This window comes from Triticum aestivum, chromosome 7D (genome assembly GCF_018294505.1).
Source record: "Triticum aestivum cultivar Chinese Spring chromosome 7D, IWGSC CS RefSeq v2.1, whole genome shotgun sequence".
NCBI lineage: Eukaryota > Viridiplantae > Streptophyta > Magnoliopsida > Poales > Poaceae > Triticum > Triticum aestivum.
Genome location: NC_057814.1, coordinates 243,709,856 through 243,716,887, shown reverse-complemented (window position 1 = coordinate 243,716,887; position 7,032 = coordinate 243,709,856). Strand labels below are relative to the sequence as shown.

The following is a 7,032-nucleotide window of genomic DNA, read 5'->3' as shown; positions in this document are numbered from 1 at the left end:
GATCAACTAGAGCTTTACCTAGATCGTATAATACTCATAATTAACATACCAGTGTGGTTCTAATCTCCACCTTCTAGTTCTTCGGCGATGATTAGCTCTGGACAGCGAAGCACTACCGGATCGTGAAGACCGTACGCTTGCAACCAAGTAGAGAGGCTATGCTTTCGATCTTCCGTTCGAGGGATCGTTCGATTGCGGTTCATGGGATCGTTATCAACGGTTCGTGGGACTCCAAGTATGATCTACACCGACTCATCTTGTTCAGCTGTACTCCGGAGTGACTAACGACCGTTGATCCAAACCCTATATGCATCTTCATATTGTTCCTGGATGTTCGTAGGGTAATTTTTTCTACTATGTTTCCCAACACCCTGTACGAAGGGACTCACTAAATGTGATAGATAATGCATCGAGGGAGATGGGAATGATACCCATACATATTACACCATAGTAGTAACCTACCAGTTGCGATCGGAGATCCTGTGAATTAGGACATAGGAAGAACGAGCTATTGGTTACAGAGGAGAGTAACATGTAACCCTCTCTAGGTGAAGATGCAAAACTCTCATAGTTGTAAAGCTCAGAGCTGTAACGCAGGTTGGTAACATCCCTTCATGTGTTTTTATTGGCTATGATTAGCAAAGATGTTGCCCTACAAAGAAGTCGTGAAATAACACACCTATATTAGCCCCAACAATTAAACGTCATAGTTTATTAGATTTGTAAATGAGCATTTGAGATCATGTGGGGGATTTTTAGAAATAATGATCTAGGCATGTGTACAATTTCTGAAATCTCGAAAAAGCCCATGAATAAATGGCGAGAGGTGATTCTAAAGTTTAGGCCCACCACGAAAGTTGAGGAGGTGTGAGACCTCTTTATATAGCGGGTTCTCCCCACTCCATTATGTCATGGATTGAAGAGAGAAAGAGAATACCACAAAGGTGCTTGCCTGGCCAGGCTAGGTCGGGCTCGAGCCGGGGCCGGAGTGAAGGACAAGGAAGTGCGACATGCACGTGAATGGTTTGCCAAAATCCAGTCCTTGGCCTTGCAGGAGCGCACCTTCTTTTTGTCTTTTTTATGTCTTGGCAGACAAGTTAATTGTTTCTTGTGCGGTAAGTTTATGACTTAGAAACCAAGTCGGTTTGAAATCATGATCCGGACACGATACCACATTTAGTTCTCCTATATATACAACTTACCAGCCACGGCCAAAGAAACACCAAAAATTGAGCTAGGGTTTTTACCTTCTGTCTCTACTTGCGCCGCTGCTATAGTCTACTCCATCCCGAACGCCGGCGTGCACCGGCGAGAGGGACAGCAGGTCTCTCACACTTGTGATCCTGCACCGGGAGAGGGCGAATAAAGTTTTTGGGACACACTTTGTGTGAGTGCTCATCGTCCTTCACCACAGGTCCTGTTCCTTCTAAGTGAGGCGACGCCACTCATCATCGCCTCCAACTCCGTCTGCATCAGGTCATCCAAGCATCATCACCTCCAACGCCATCTACATTAGGTCATCACCAACATCATCGACAACGATATCATACCAGCAGCTACAGAGGCATCTACAAATGATCAGTACGTGCGTTGTGATGTGATGTAATCTCTTACTATAGTTGTTGAATGTTCGATGATGATGTTCATGTTGTTTAGTACATGCATGCTACTTGTTGTTTTAATCAAGAGTTATTTATTGGAATCACTCATTAACTTGCTTAATATTCTAACAAAATCATGCTCAAGCTCTCCCATCAGGGAGATACCGCTGAGACGACCTATAGCATAAACATGCTGGATAGGCAACGATAGCAACTAGGAGAGGAGACGGGAGTGGTAGCAACGAGGGTAGAATTGCTCTGGTGTCGCCTATAGGGACGGGAGGCGGCTAGGTTTCCTCGGCTAGAATATTGTCTTAGAGCATCTATAGTCGGGGGCTCAAACCCGTCTCAAACGCCAGGGCGGGCTGACCGTTAACTGACGGTCACAAAAAACGACCCACCGGGTGCCTCAAACGTCTGTGGTATCTGGCGCCCCTCATATCCAACCCAAATATGAGGCGGATATGGGGTTGCCCGCCCAGGTGCGTCTGTCATGTCAGCCCGACCCATCCCGAGCACACATATATCCCCTCAAGTGAATCCTAGACCGCAGTCTGCTCAGTCCACTACACTCTCTCTGTCCTCTCCTCTTCCCAATCCGATCCATGGCGGATGACCGAAGCGGCTCCAGCTCCAATGGCAATGAGTGTGACATCGATGCGGTTGCTCTCCGCATTGCTTTGCGCCACTCCCTTCTAGATCATGGCGGCAGTAGTGGAGGCAGTTCACGGAGCGATGCATCATCCCCCTTCGCCCGCCGTCGCGGTGAGGGCGACGTTGCCAGGCCCTCCCGTCCGGTGTGCAACACCAGTGGGAGCACCGCCTGCTTCGCCCCACTCCATGTACGCCGCCTCGCCGCCACCACATCCATTGTACATCCAGAGGGCGCCCACGGGCACCGTCAGGTGCTTGTGCCCTCACCGGAGCCGGACTGGTCGAGGACGCCTGAGTCGGAGGCACGGGCCGCACGGTGCGAGCGGCAATGCCCGAGGAAGGCCATGGCGGCGGGCGACGCGTCGGCGAGGCGCCGGGCACTCGCGTGCGCGCCGGTCGATCCCGAGGACGCGCTCATTGCGTCCGTCCACCGTCGCTCCCTGATAACGGCGGAGACGGATGCGCGGCGGTTGCGGCAGAAGAACGCCAAAGTGCTCCGGCTCGCTATCAAGCCATTGGAGCGCAAGACGTCAGCGAAGGTGAGGAGGCACGCCCAAGAGTAGGAGCGCTTGCTCTGGAGGCTTGCCAAGGGTCACATGGAGCTGTCGGACGACTCCGACGACGGATCAAAGTTTCGACAACGACGGCGACCCTCTAACGGCCGACGCCTACACCGAAGGCCAAAGCATCACCACCGACCGCAAGGGGAAGGGTGCGGCGAGGAAATGGTGATTTGCTCTGTCATTTCCATATAATTTTGTTTTTTATCGTATGTATAGGATACTGTCCGATTGAAACTGCATCTTTTGGTGGTTCCATGATCGTTTATGCTAGAATTATGCCCGATTTAACTAGAATTGGTACTAGTTCATTGATTTACGCAAGTTCATTTTCATACGTGCATCTATCCGCGTATATTTTTCTTTGCAAGACCTTAACTTTTTTTCATCATTCATTTTTGGTACATGGGAATACATCACCAAATTTTGACTAGAAAATCAAGACCAAAGAAAACAAGAACCACAAGAATACATTTTAGAAGATATCCAACTTCCATAACTGCTCCTGTAAGTTGGATTAGTGCCTTCTCAATGCATTCATTGTTGATCTGCAGAGAAGGCTCGATCTTGCGTGCTTCTTTCTTCTTCGAGTCTAAAGATGTAGAGGTTGCTTCCTCGCATCTAGTCTCATGTCTAGTCTCTAATCTAGCAACAAGTGCACTAGTCTCATATCTAGCCTCTATGCTAGCTAAAAGTGCACGAACATCTATGAAATTGTGCTCTATTAATATATCGATGTACTCTTCTTCCGGGAACGACTACAATAGAATCTGGCCTTCAGGTGAAAGAATAGAAAAAGCAACTTGGTCCACTGGATTGGAGATGAATGGCACAGATTTGGGTGGAAGGGTCTCAGACCACTTAAGTGTACATTTTATGAAAACCCCCCTGCTAACAGTTAGATGAAACAAGACTTTTCAATACCCACCTCAAGCATGTTGACATACGACCATTTTGAAATATGCAGGGCGACAGTGCGTTGATGCCCATCTCCTCCTAGTCTGATATAAAATATTTGAACACATCTATTGGATGAAATCCATGCATATTTAAGTACATTAGTGGTTTGTACAACATTACAAACTATGCAAGGAAGTTGAACACGTTGAGCACTAAAAAGTACTCCCTCCGTTCGGAATTACTTGTCGCAGAAATGGATGTATCTAGACGTATTTTAGTTCTAGATACATCAATTTCCGAGACAAGTAATTCCGAACGGAGGGAGTATAACATTATATATCACAAACATTTGAGCACATGAGGAAATTAAGTCATCTCTTCAAGCAGAACTACACACATGTCAAACTGAAAGTATTTGAGTACATGAGAAAATTAAGCCATCCCAGACGGAACAGAACACATGAGGAACATAGATATCAAATGATGCATCCTTATAACATGAGAGGATCATCTTTAGTACATGTCCGCAAGACTTAGTATTAAGGACTGATAGCCAACAAGCATCTTGATGGTACATGATAGAAAAGCTCTAGCATTTGGCAGTTGTTATCCTTCTTGCTCATCTAGCTTCATGTGTTGGGAGAGACCACGACCTCCATGGACTCTATATAAGATTCATCGGTAACCAACCAAGATAACTTTTAAGGTCAATGCAGGCTTTTCAACTTGTACAGGGGTGAAAACAGAACAACTACAATATAAAACATGGGGTGAAGACATGGTCTGGCATAGAATGATTTGAGGGGAGAACAAACACAATGCTAATACCACTCAAATGTGTTTACAAATTACAAGGCAGTAATGAGAGAATGGGAGTTCCTGATTATAGTACTACATTAAACATCACCTTAATTTGCCCACAAAAAATAGACCTTAACTAGTGCCTGACAGATCTTGCCATGTGAAGAATTTTGATGCAGGGCCAAACCATGTATGGAGTCCAACGAAAAAAAGGAGGTATCGGCTGAGTATTGAAGTGAACATATGTTTTTTAGAGAGAGACGAAGATCACTTGGATCTGATTGGATGCAGTACAAACAGATTCCAACTGACCAAACCACTAGTTCTACGCTAGTAATAATTTTAAGCCGAAGATATATAGTATTGGTTTGGATCCATGTATAAAGAGAACTGCGAGGAGAGTAGCTAGCTAGTGATCCAAGACTGGTTGTGGTACAGAGAGAACGATATATGTGGTGGCATCTAAACTAAGTTAGCAGTGCAGCAATCCACATACTATCTACTGTATTGCCCAGATCCACGCCCTCAGCCTGACCTATTGGGTTGTTCTTGTGATCTGAGGATCAGCTTTATGCTTGTTGCCATATTATTTGTCGAGTTGCAAAAAATGGTATACTTGCCGAAGCTATGGAACCACATCCGCGTGATGGTTTCAAGGAATACGGACAAGTCATCTGATCCCTACTCCTCTTTCAGAGGAAATGATAAATCATGTCCTTTGTTGTCTATCCTTACCTGTCTGTAATTAGACTATCATGGTCATCTAATTTAGCCACTGTTGTAGAATACACTTTGTGGACAATCTTCTACGCTGTTTTGTAACCTCGCCTCTCTGTAATTGACACTTGTAATACTTCATCAAGATCTAATAACAGATTAATTGTTTCGGCGCAATATAACTGCATTTTTTCACATGTCTCAGCCAATTACTTATGTATCAAGCATCAAGATCTAATAACAGATTAATTGTTTCGGTGCAATATAACCGCACCTAATGTTATTAGAGAGTATTCTCGGCTAGTTTACGTAGCTTGCACTGTCTGCACCAAGTTAGCTTAAGCATTTTTTTTCTATCCCCTTGCAAAGCTGCTTTCCGTTTGCACCAAATGTAATGCTAGATTATGTAATTTACACATAACCTACACTGTCACATTGCTAAATTGCAAGATCAAAACAGACAGTAATCGACATATTGCAACATGAAACATAAACCTACGACCAATATAGAACAATTTGGGGGCTATAAGAAACAATGTTGTGCATCTTTCTGACCTAATACCAACTGAACAAAATATATGAATCAGGAATTACCAGGTCTCACTGAACCATAAACCATTCAACCAACTTAATTTTTCTGAAAGGAACAAATCACACATCCATATATGATTCGATTTGATATCTTTTGATCTTTAAAATCGTCCATTTCTAAAGTCGTAGTTGCAGCTGGTTTGGAGGTGTGGACATGCAACATATAACTAGCTCATAAAAAATAAAATCTACTGTACTTATTTACCAGAAGAATCAGCAACACTGAGAACGACCCCTCACCGTCCGAGGAGGAAGAAGAGCATTGGTGTGCGGCCGTCGGGCTGCGTCTTCACGTCCGTGCCGTGGGTGTTCAGCCCGGTCACGAACCCGTCGGGGGAGGGGGGAGGGGCGCCCGCTGCCCCTGGAGAGGTGGAGACCGTGGCGGTGGCGACGGCCGGATCCCACTCGACGATGTGGAGCACGACGCCGGGGGCGCCTGGGTGGTGGAGCGGGTCAACCTGGAGGAGGCAGGGAACCCCTATAGTGGACGTAGTCCCGGAGGTTGGCGCCGGATCTGGACCACCGCCACCGTCGATGGCAAGCGCTAGGAGATGGGCAAAGAGGCGTGACTCTCGTTTGAGGAGAAGGGTATCGGAAACAAATTACAATGGAGGAGGGACCTTTTCGCATAGAATACGTACAGAAACGATGATCAGAATCTGTGCCATCCAAATGGAATCCAATGGTCCAGGTGGCTTTCTTCTATTTTTGCACGTCAACCTCTTCTTCCATTGAAGTCGTTCCCAATACCAAAACTTGCATCCATGGTACACAATAAAATTTTAAGGTAGCACAACTAATCAAATCCAAGAGCACAACCGAAGCTAAAAAGAGTACATACCCGATCGTTTAAGCACTTGATGAACACCCATCCGGGATGTTCCGGCGTTGTAGACACATGGCGCACGACCTTCTTTGGGCAGTGGTCGCACTTAATGAGTGGCAACGGTCCGCCGATGAGCTTTTGGGCTAGCACCGAGCCCGGTGGACCACCGACGGTGTAGATCCGAGCGGCTAGAGGAGGAGCCACTACCTGCATGCGGCCTTGCCAGGGCCTTCCGGCCCGGTGCCCGGCCAGTCCATGGCACGACGCAACCTCCCACAGCCGGGCGACTTCAAGACCGACCGGATCCGGCCGCCGGGTGCGTAGATCAGGTGGTCGTGGTTGGGTAGCTCGGGGGCGCCGAGGGGAAGGGGCTGGGCAAGCG

The 7,032-nt window shown here is 46.7% G+C and overlaps 1 long non-coding RNA gene across 1 annotated transcript; it reads right to left on the bottom strand.

The window, feature by feature from the left end:
- Nucleotides 1-4,073: 4,073 nt before the first annotated feature.
- On the bottom strand, nt 4,074-6,434 carry LOC123167863 (uncharacterized). The gene is made up of 2 exons (XR_006484119.1): nt 6,065-6,434; nt 4,074-4,379 (listed from the first exon to the last, which is right to left on the bottom strand). It is a non-coding gene; the product is annotated as an uncharacterized lncRNA (long non-coding RNA).
- Between the last annotated feature and the right edge of the window lie 598 nt (nt 6,435-7,032).